This window comes from Medicago truncatula, chromosome 7 (genome assembly GCF_003473485.1).
Source record: "Medicago truncatula cultivar Jemalong A17 chromosome 7, MtrunA17r5.0-ANR, whole genome shotgun sequence".
Classification (NCBI taxonomy): domain Eukaryota; kingdom Viridiplantae; phylum Streptophyta; class Magnoliopsida; order Fabales; family Fabaceae; genus Medicago; species Medicago truncatula.
The window spans coordinates 12338-24820 of record NC_053048.1 but is presented as its reverse complement, the minus strand read 5'-3'; positions in this window follow the sequence as shown (position 1 = coordinate 24820).

Below are 12483 nucleotides of genomic sequence, written 5' to 3'. Positions count from 1 at the left end.
GCCGTTATGTTAGTTTTTACCGTTAGTTTAGAAAAAATCATTTTCCCAAAAAAATCAAATATGTCAAAAGTTCAAAAATATTTTCTTAATAAACCTTGGCTTGTAACCCAAGTGTCCTTTTTTTCCTTTTATTTTCTTAATCAAATGCTTAATTGAATTAATATTCATAATAGACTTGATTTTCTTGTAATTAAAATTTGACCAACCTCATCTTATTTTCTCTCATGCCTCGAGGCCTCTTATCCTTTCTTAAAACCATTTTCAAAAAATCTTAAAATCAACCTAACCCACCAAAAAGAAACTTTTTAGGTGAACTACATTGGTTTTGATCCCTTCTCTTCAAGGGTATGTAGGCATGGGATTTGTATCCTTCCAAATCAAATAAAAATAACCAAAAACATGCTTCTTCTTCCCCCATTCTTTCACTTAGATTTTTAGGTAGTTAATTTTCAAGTAAGCAAATCAATTTAGCACAAGGTAAATTAGGTAAGAGGTTCCTACGGAATACCGTAGATGCTTAGGGTGCTAGCACCTTCCCTTTGCATAACCAACCCCCGAATCCAAAGTCTCGATGAGGGTTTTTACTCATTTTTTCCCTTCCCACGAATAAAAATCGAGAGTTCAAAGATTAACGATTCATATCAATTAATGGTTTGATATCCGAAAATCACGAGCACATGTACCATGACGGTTATTTTCCTCCCAAAACTCCCTTGTATCTCACCAAATTGGTTTTTCATCATTTTGTCAATTTCATCCCAACATGATGCCAAGTCTCCCACGCTACTCCTCAAGTACCCTTTCAATTGTGCGTGAGCCAATTCAACAATGTTGCTGCTTCTACACCCCATATGCAAGTATTTATTCGTCCATACCCTCACAAAATGCTTCTTAAGGGGCAAAACGATTTCCTCAACATATTCAACAAACAATGGAAACGGTCCGCATACCTCATCTTTGAATGTCAAACATGCAATTGCAAATGAATCCTTCGTATGAGAGTTAACCACATCTCTCCAAGCCCTCACTATTTTCTTAACAAGCTCACAATGCCATCCTCCGCCACATTTTCAACCATGCCACTCAATGTCTACTCAATAAAAAAAAAAACAAATAAAAAATAAATAAGTGACTTGTGCGGCAAGCAAAGCAAATAAAAAAAGTGGCGCAAAATTTCAAATTCTGGGCTACTGTCAGTAGCGTGAGTTAACTCACGCTAGTGCTATCTACCTACGCAACTTAAGTCATGTTTCCCTTACAACTAGCGTGAGTTAACTCACGTTGAGCCCTACACCTACTGAAATGAAAAACGAAACTACCAGCAAAACCAGCAAAAATGAAAAGTTTTGACGGTACATTACCTGTTCTTTGATGCTTGATGAGCGTAGAAACTTGTTTCCTGACGATTTGCAATGATTTGGAATGAAGATTTTTACCCAAAATTTTGCACTTTTGGGGTTTTTGGAGGTTGATGGAAACAAAAAAATGGAGCTTTGTGGTTGCCTGTTGGGTTTTGAACGAAAATAGTACTTAACGCAAGTTAACATGCACTACGTGACTTAACTCACGCTGCGTGACTTAAGTTACATTCTCCTTATAACAAGCGCATGTTAACTCACGCTACGCAAGTTAACATGCGTATAGTCATTTTCGACTTTTACTTTGGGAATGAGCGATACTGTTTGGATAATGAGCAGAATTCAAAACTTCATATTGACACAAGTAAATGACCATATTACCCCCAACGATAGTTAACTACCGCCAGATTGTTTACCAACACAGCAAAAAAAAAGAAAGAAAAAAAAAACTCCAGCGGTGGTTAACTACGGTGGAGAAAAAATTGATTTTTTTTAAAGCACTTTGCTACTGCTTTTATCTGCAAAAGAACTGCTACACAGAAGGGAAAAAAAAAAAAACCATTCAGATAAACCATTCTAGTACAACTATTTATCAGAAACACCCCATCAGGATCTTCCCGAATCAATACGTGTTGTAATTACGGGTTGAAGTTAGAGGTTGTTATAGAAGATACAATGTTTTGATTATTTCTTGATGATTACAACAAGATTCCTTCATGGCTTCTGCACGTGGGGCCAATAGAGCTGGTGGGCCTCAAGAAGATTCTGGGCCTAAAAAAAGGTCAAGAACAGATATTGCTGAAGAAGGTGATCGTGGAAAAGAGGTGCGGAAAGAAATGTTTGTTGTAAACAACCCAGTGTACGAAAAAAATAAAACGGCGGGACCTGCTAGGCAGGCCTGCTGAGAACAATGAGTATTATAGCATGGAATTGCCGAGGCTTGGAAACCTGCGAGTGATTCCTAAAATCAAATTCCTTGTCCGGTACTATAAACCGGACATCCTTTTTCTTTGTGAAATAAGGGTTGAAATTAATAAAATAGAGGAATTTCGTTATCTTTTGGGTTATGATTTTTGTTTACACCTACCAGAAATAATAGAGGCGGAGGTATTGCTTTATTTTGGCGGAATACGGTTAATTGTAGCATCATTAATTACTCGACTAACCATATTAGCGCTAAAATTGAAGAACTTAATCATAGGGAGTGGGCCTTTACAGGCTTTTATGGGTACCCAGATATTGCCAGAAGGAGAGACTCTTGGAATTTTATTCGGAGTCTTGCTAATCAAATTAGTCTACCTTGGTGTATAATGGGAGATTTCAATGACATCCTTCACTCAGATGAGAAGAAAGGAAGAGCCACTAGACCAAATTGGCTTATCAAGGGATTCCGTCAAGCTATACAAGATGTAGAGCTCATTGACATTCATATGGAAGGTTATCCGTTCACTTGGTTTAAAAGTTTGGGTACAACATGGGCAGTGGAAGAAAAGTTAGAACAAGCTTTAGCAACTAACTCCTGGATGCAGCTCTTTCCTAATGCAAGACTAGAAAATCTAGTTGCTCCATCATCAGATCATTTCCCTATCTTGCTAGATAGAACTCCAGAGGTAAGAAGTCATAGAGTTGAAAGGTCTTTCAAATTTGAAAATGCATGGAGAATTGAGGAAGGAGTTAATGACGTTGTTCAGGGTAGTTGGCCTTGTAGTACAGGTAATAATGTTATGGAAAAATTAGCAAATTGTGCAGAAGACCTCACACACTGGAGTAAAACTCATTGTCACAAAATTCAAACAGAGATTGAACATTGGAGAAAGCAACTCAGCAGATGTCGTACTATCCATGGTATCCAAGATGAAGCTTACTTTGATAATATGAGGCAGAAACTTAATCATTTGCTAATTCAAGAGGATATGTTTTGGCGACAAAGAGCCAAAAATCATTGGTACCGAGATGGAGACCTGAATACAAAATTCTTCCATGCAACAGCAACTTCCAGGAAAAAAGTAAATAAAATTCTCTCTCTTGAAAATAATGAAGGATTTCGTACTACTGATGAAGGTGGAATGCGAGCTATAGCGAAAGAATATTTCGAGGAGCTGTTTGAAAATCATGAAAGCATACGTTCTCCGGTCACCAATATGCTGAATCAAGTAATTGATCACGAGGACAATGTGCAATTAACATCCCCGTTTTGCAGAGAAGAGTTCAAAGAAGCAATGTTCTCTATGCAGCCTGATAAATGCCTAGGCCCTGATGGTTTTAACCCAGGCTTTTATCAACACTTCTGGTCTATCTTTAGTGATGACATCTTCAACGAGTGCTGTCAGTGGATGAATGAAGGGCATTTCCCGCCATCTCTAAACTCCACGAATATAGCATTAATACCAAAAGGAGCAGAACAAAAAACAATGAAGACATGTTGGAAAAGGAGCTCGCTGGAAAATTGGTGCGGGATTTGATATCCCTATTATCAATGAACCTTGGATTGGGTCAGGATCTAGTATCCCACCCATTGGGGAAGACATGTTGGCTCTCCAACCTTACTCAGTTGGAAATCTAATAGATCAAGAGCAAAAAGTCTGGAATGAACCATTGCTTCGTCAACTCTTTGCAACTGAAACTGTCCAAAATATCTTGAATACTCCTCTTCATCATCAGGTCCAGAGGGATAAATTGCTCTAGAAGGCGGAGAAAAATGGCCATTATTCGGTTAGAAGTGCTTATTGGATCTGCATAGAGGAAGTTATTAATAACAATCATTTGCGCAAACCAGGGTATTGGAGTGGTATCTGGAGATTAAAAGTTCCCCCCAAAGTCAAAAATTTGATCTGGCGTATATGTAGAGATTGTTTCCCGACACGGAAGAAGCTACAAAGTAGGGGCGTCAATTGTCCTCCAGAGTGTGTCAGGTGTGAAGATCCCCATGAAGATAGTTATCATATCTTGTTTCATTGTCCGTTAGCAATTGAAGCTTGGCAGTCTGCAAATCTGTGGCACCCGATATACCCTGCTATACAACAGTTTGACAACGCTCCTGATATTATTTTTAACTTACTACAAAATTTATCAGCTGTCCATATTGAGAATATTGTTACCATAATGTGGAGCATATGGAAAGTAAGGAGTTTGACATCTTTAGGTTCAATCTCGTTCTACAAAATTAACTTACTACAAAATTTATTTGCCATGGCGAGTACAAGCCAAAATCCAAACTAAAGTTGTTCTAAGCTAAACCAGGTTCAATCTCGCTCTAAGTCATCATCTAATCTTTAATAAACATCTTTAGGCACTCAAAAGCATCTAAGGTTCAACTCAAAAGTAAAAAATACAGAATTCAACATGCTCGCTATGGCGAGTAAGGTTGTTCGCTGTGGTGAGCTACGACTTGTAACTCGCGAGGCGAAGGGAAATGGCTCGCGTGGCGAGCGATGAACTTCATCAGTCGCGAGGCGAGGATCATCGTTCGCGAGGGCGAGCGATGAATATAGGCTCGGGCAAAATGCAGTTTTTCACGAAAATTCAACAACTCACATGGTTCTAAGCCTAATTTCAATTCCATAATTCATCCTAAGCATAATCTAAGGTCAAAGGACGGTTTCTACATCAATCTAACCAATTTTCACCGTTTAATCATCAATTCTAAGGATTTGACCTAACTCTCGACTTCTCCAATTCAATCCTATTTCTTGCTAATTACAACCGGATGGATTACATGATTAATAAAATTGTAGAGTTCGTCTCACCCTTACGTTAATTGAAGAAATCGCAGCCTCTAGGTCTCTCTTGCTCTTCTATTGGCTTTTTCCTCCTTTTCCAAAAACAGTCGTACGTACAAAGTGTTTTTCTAAAACTAGGTTTTATCTTTTATAACTCCTCCTAAAATCTTATCTTATCTCACTTTCTCCCCCAAAACTCTCTTTTAAACTCCCCCAAATCTTATCTTATCTTCTCTTGGCTTTTTCCTCCATCTGTTGATTCTTCTTCAGATTCACTGGCCTTGTACGCTTTGGAAGACTTAGAAGACTTTCCTTTAGATGGTAGAGCAATAGATTTATTCTTCTTGTAGCATTCATGCTCATTCAGACTCATTTCATGTACCTTGAGGGAACTGACAAGATCTTCAACACTCAAAGTGTTTAGATCCTTAGCTTCCTCAATGGCAGTTACTTTGGGTCTCCATCTAGAAGGCAAGCTTCTCAGAATCTTGCTAACATGATTAGAAGTAACATAGCTCTTCTTCAATATTTGCAGTCCAGATACTAAAGTTTGAAATCTTGAGTACATCTCCTCTATACTCTCATCATCCTTCATTTTGAACAGCTCATACTGATGAACTAGCATTAGAGCCTTTGCTTCTCTAACCTTCTTGCTACCTTCGTAGTTAGCATAGAGTGATGCAAACATTGATTTAGCAGTGGATTTATCACTCATCTTCATATATTCAGTGCGAGGTATAGAAGCAACAATGATCCCTCTGATCTTGTGATGCTTTTTGTAAAGTTTCTTCTGAGCAGGAGTGTGTATCCTTCTGTCAATAGCAGCTCCTTCTTCATCCAAATCCAAATCATCAACTCCATCTTCAAGAATGTCCCATAGCTCTTCATCCAATCCCATGATATAACTGTACATGTTGGTTTTCCACCATGAAAACTCTTCTGGATCTCCATTGAACTTTGGAGCTTTTTGTAACACCCCGTTTTCCCAACGTAAAAATTTCATTTAAATAATCAGAGTTCTCAACATAAACGGAATGTCACACTTCTTTTCAAAAATCGTAAATGGAATAAATAACTATTTATCCTTCATAAATCAATAACATAATATTTAATACTTCACAGCCGAATTTATTCAACATCTAAAATAGTCTTTGGCACGAAGGCCTCATTAAAACATCTCTTAAAAATCCAAATTAAATCATAGTCATGTAAAAACATAAGCAATACGTAAAGGAATAGAAAATAGCCACAACAAAATCTCATCCCGTTACGTATCAGAGCACCTAAGACACACGAGAGGGAAACCTCACACGACATCAACTATTCTTGGTTACCTGCAAGTTACCCATGGTGGGCAACATTTAGAAGGGGTGAGATTTCACAAAACAATAATATTAAACATATAATTCAATAAATTATATTTAACAACATGAAAACATCATAATATTCATCATAGATAATAATATATCATATATCACATCATTAATAGTTCAAATAAAGAATCACAGCTTAAACAACTTGACAACTTAACACTTTTGACTCGACAAATGCGACTCCAACTCGACTATGCAACTTAGACCTCTTATATGCATGTGGTACCAATACAGAGCATCAAGCCCCCATCTCTATTTGAGTATTAATATACTCCAGAGCATCAAGCCCCTATCGCTATTTGAGTATTAATATACTCCAGAGCATCAAGCCCCTATCGCTGAAATGCTAATGCATGGACTCGACTTCTTAAACATCTTAAATCGACAACCTCTTATATAATCCAATAATTTGGAACCTCATCATCTTAATCAACTTAGACCGACTCATGCAGCTTAGTTAAATAACAAACAGCAACATAGACAGTATGCAAAACAACATGATATAACAATATCAAATGCAAGTCATCAATATCTCAAATATTCATATATAATTCAAGTATTGCGTATACAATTATATCACAATATAAACAACATCAAATGGTAATCAACATCTTAAAACATCATATATACATATAACACTTCATCAATCATGGACAATATCGTATTCACAAACATATACATACATATACTAATTCATCAATCATAATCAATTATTCACTGTGACCTACGTTCAGTAATTTGACCATAACTCAAATTCTATAAATCCTTTTGAAGTCAAACCAACGGCATTAGAAAGCTAAAATCCAGAATCAGAAAGCTAAATTCTATAAATCCTTCTGATGTAATGACCAGAATCAGATATTTAGCGGAAAAGATCAAAGCAGAGAAAAGAAAAGCGAGACACAAGCAGTTATCCTGGTTCCTTCCACAAATCGGAAGTAGTCCAATCCCCCTTGCACTTCCAAGGAGATTTCACTAAAAAATCACAAAGATTACAAATGCTCAATACTCTCTAAGTATGAGACTTCTCAAAATGCTCAAGCACGCAGGCAAGAGTCTTCCAATGCTCAAGCTCTAAGCAAGAGTCTTCTAATGCTCAAGCACGCAGGCGAGAGGCTTCTGTTCAAACAAAAATACAGAGAAAATGTTTGACCTTGTGTTGGTATAAGCCCTAGAGGCCAATAGTTTATGTTAAACCTATCTTATGTATCATGACTTTTATTATTGAATAATATATGACACTCTTTATTATATTTAGATAATGTTAATAAAGTCCTTAGAATAGATAGTTCGTGTAATAATATATTAAGTGTGACTTAATCATGAGATTACATTATCTTATAGAACGCTATTCTTAAATGTATCCGTAGTCAAAGCTTTAATATGAATAAGGATAATAATAAAGCGTCGAGACTATTATGTATGTAGACTGATGACCGCATCTCATGGGTCATAGATATGAGATATCAAGTCTATACATAGATATAAATGTTAGGAGTAATATTTATATTGGATTGACCCACTGTGAGAATACTATATAGTAAGTTATGAAATTGTCATAAGATATTCTCACAATGATAATAATGTATATCGCTCTTAGACCTGAAACCACTATGATCTCTAGATGTGGACTCAAATGCTTTGTTGCCATTCTAACGTTGTCTGTAAAAGGATAACAATAACGTTGGTTGATGGGTACTTGATGAATCATGCTGAGGGTCATGAGTGTCCTAGATGGGATTTGTCCCTCCTCATAAACAGGAGATATATCTTTAGGCCTCTTGATCAAATATGACTATAAATATGCATGGCCATGCCGAACTAAGTTAATATAAGATATTGGACTTATTCGTTAAATAGTATATTTCGGAATCAAGATAAATAAACATTGATCTATACAAGGGTGACACTATCTATGCCTTGGGATCAATGAAGATATTGTGACAAAGGAGTAATTATACACCTATGTGTTATCATGAAAGGTTTCGTCAGATCACTTGACATTCTTGTCACTTGGGTAGCAATGATGTGTTGCTAGATACCGCTCATTGTTTATGGTATTAAATATTAGATTTAATATCATTGCCAACGTGACTAGAACCTAAAGGGTCACACACAAAGAGCAGTCAAAAGAGATATATATATATATAAGTACGACTTATATAAAGGGTGCGCTTAGTAAATAATGCTAATGGTTTAGCAAAATTTGCTAAACTCGTATTGGGCTTAGTGAAGTCAAAAACGAGTTTGACTTGCAAAGCACATAAGGAGTTCTATAAATAGAACCCTAGTGCAATAGTTTGCGGTTACGTATTCTTTGCAGAAACCCTAGTTCTCTGACTTCCGTCTTCTTGGCTAGCACCGAGGTTTTGGAGGAGAAGTGTTCGTGTGGACTCGATAGAGGCTCTGCTGTTTGCTTGGCTGTGATCGTGATTCCGGTTCGCAGATTCCACCGATCGTTTCAGACTAATCGTTCAAGGTAACAATCGAATCACTAGTTCAAGTTCCAATTCGTAATGATCCAAGGAAAGTAAATCGAAATTTTATTCCGCTGCTTATTCTGTTATATGTCGATTTACCTTCACCTTGAACACTTGATATACAATCAGTGGTGTTCACAATACAATGCAATAAAGACTCTAGACTTGTGAATTTCTAAGATGTATCAAATCAGTGCAGAAATTCAATGTGCTTTTTAGAATCAAATTGACAGAGTTTTTGGCGCTTTTTAACTTGTCTTTCTCTATTTATAATCTTCAAGTCTTCACTCCTTTATATAGAGGCGTGAAAGAGACGTTGAGATGATTAGCACGTCTAAAGAGTCGTTGAGTTCCTTTGATCATCCACCAGTAATCTTTTGCCTGATTTGGGTGTAGTCCTTTGAAGAATTATCTTCAAATTCATTCCCATCTTGAAGGAACATTTCTACAGGCAGAGCTGTTGTCTTGTCTTGTAGCGTAGACAAAAACAGAGTAGCGGAGGTAGTGGTTGTACACTTGTACTTTGTCAACTATGATAACGAAGGACAAGTACTCAGTGCTCTTCAAATGACCGTTGATACCTCCCTTTCAATTCTTCGTTCTTCTTAGAAACAACTACTTTGAATCTTCAGTTTAAATTAACTGATCACTTGTACCTTTTGGTGATGATATCGCTTCTGATGAAACCTTGCTTCTGATGATCTTCTGCTTCTGATGGGCTTCTGCTTCTGATGACGTCATTTTTTTTTTTTGGTAGATAGACAAAATGGCAAAGCCATTATAAACTCACACACACAAGTGGAGGTACCAGGGTTCGAACCCCGGTCATGGCATCCGGCCTAACAATTTCGGCATTTTGCCAGTTGAGCTAGGACTTGTGGATTCTGATGACGTCATTACTTCAGAAGCACTTTAGCTTTAGAAGCACTTTTAGCTTCAGACGCAGTTTTCTTCAGATGCTTTGGATTCCTTTGCTCTTCATTGTTCTTCTAAGACCTATTGAAATTGATTGACTTGCCTATGGTCCTGTATACTTGAACAATTATTAGCAATAACCAATTGACAATTTTTAATACCTTTTTATCATCAAAACTCATTAAGGTTTATTGTGAAACACATTTTGTTCCAACAGTCTAGACTCAACTAAATAATTAATTAAATAAAAGTGGGCGTTACAGCATGAGCCCCCAACAATTTGAATGGTTAAAGCATTCCAGGACATAAGCCCCCAACGGTATATGACAACGTGGTGAATGACAAGCATTCCAGGGCATGAGCCCCCAATAATTGAATGGTTAAAGCATTCGTTTATATCAACGTGGTGAATGACAAAGCACTCCAAGGCATAATCCCCCAACGGATTATGGGTATGCAAATGGACTCAACATTTGTGTATATCAACATACGACTCAGCAACATAAGCAACTTGCAACATAGCAATATTAATAATAACAACTTCAATGATAATAACAACGATATTTTCTATATCATACATTTTCATAAGATTTCACTGAGACCTCCTTGGAGTATTTTCATCATATCTCAAAAACTAAAAATCATTTTTAAGTCAAACCAAAGCCATTGGAAAGCTAACAAATTTATCTACAACTTTCATGTTACACCGAAAGCAAATTCAAAACAGAAAAGGGTGAAAATTGTGAATATTTTCCAGATTTGCCTGGCAGAAAATCGGAGGCCGATTTTGACAAATCGGGGGCCGATTTTTGTTGAACCAAAGCTGGAAAATCAGTTTAGAAATTGGTGGCCAATTTTGGAAACTCGATGGCCGATTTTGAGCTTCACAACAGTTCAAAAATCATATTAACAATGTGTTTTTTCACTTAGGAATCACTCTTAATTCACTAGACTCAAACTCCCAAATTTGTTAGGAAACTTAACCTATGATTATTATACAACCTGAACATTAATTCTTAACACAATTGCCATGGTTTCTACACTTTTCTAATCAAATTCAACAATGGAAAACTTAATTCCCAATTCCCATAATCAAGAACAACCCTCATGTTAAATCAATTTCAGAATTTACATACACTATAATTATTGAAAGTTAGCCTCACCCTTACCTTAATTTCGAGGAACAGCTCTACAGAAATCGGACTCCTCTTCTTGGCTCTTTAGCTTCTCTTGGCTTTTCTCCCAAAACTCGTGTTTCTACGTAAAAAAACCTGTTCTCTGACTCTTGGTTCTATTTTCTAATAACTCAGTAAAACATAACCTCCCATTTATTCATTAACTCCCTCTAATTCTCCTTAATTCTAAAACAGCCCCATCACTCTAAAATAACTCTATTTCTCCACTTATTCTATTAAATAATAAAATAATCATTTAATAAAATACACCACACCACAACATCAACAATAATTATTTAAACTCATATAAATCAGTATAAATCAGTTAAAAATAATTAAATAACAACTAGGGCGTTACAGTGACAAAAGGAATAAAAGACTGGAGAAACAACTATTTCAGAGGAATTAGAAGGCATTGGATGCTTATCCACTGAAGTAGTTGAGAGAAAGGTCAATAGTACAATTGTACAACCACTACTCCACTATTGTCTGCGCATAGTACTACTACAGCCGAGTCTCTGTTTGTTAATTCTCCATACAAGGAACGATTTTCAAATTATTCCTTCCCAGGACATTAACCAAATCCATACAAGACATGTTTTATGGTTAATGTCATTCAAAACTTGTTTTGAAAACTTTATTGTTTTTGGTTTCAAAAAAATATTTTTATTTTAAAATAGTAAACATAATTAAAACACATTGTTTCTTGAGTTTTAAGTACCTTCTTTATACACTTCTTAAAAAAAAGCACCTACATTATACATTATAGAGAGATCAAATCATATTCTATTTGTTTTATGAATAAAATTAAATCATATACTTAAAGTTCATAAACTATTCTATTTCAGTTTTAGCCATGTTGAATTTGTTTTGTTTTCAATGTACTTTACCAATTTAAGGGATACATATACTTATATTTTTGAAAAAAAAGTAAAATAAAATTAGTTTTTAACTTAACTATTAAAGTGATTCATATAGGTGCTAGGGTTGGAAAAAAGTGTGATATGTCTCGAATGTTGGCCATGGTGATACCACCAAATTTACGAAATAACGAGGCACTATAAATAAAACTATTTGTTGTCTTATTTTATTTTATTGCCATAATCTCAGAGTACAAAATTATAACTTCAAAGTCCATGAAATTAAGAAAAAAAAGTAAAGAAATACAATTATTTGGTGCATGAATAAAAATCAAATGACAACTACACGAGTACTCTATTATAAAGTATATTACACAATTCTTTTGCTAGAGCAAGAACTCATGATCTCTGCAAAATTTTGACACAAAAGCCTGTATTAGTATCACATTTAACAATATAACCTATCTCTTGTTCACAATCTTTATTCGTTACACAAGGACCAGAATCAGGTATAAAATAAAAAGCACATATTATTATCATAAGTAATATGGTAAGAAATGAAATGTGAACACGAAGAAACTTCAAAGTTCCAACCATATTTTT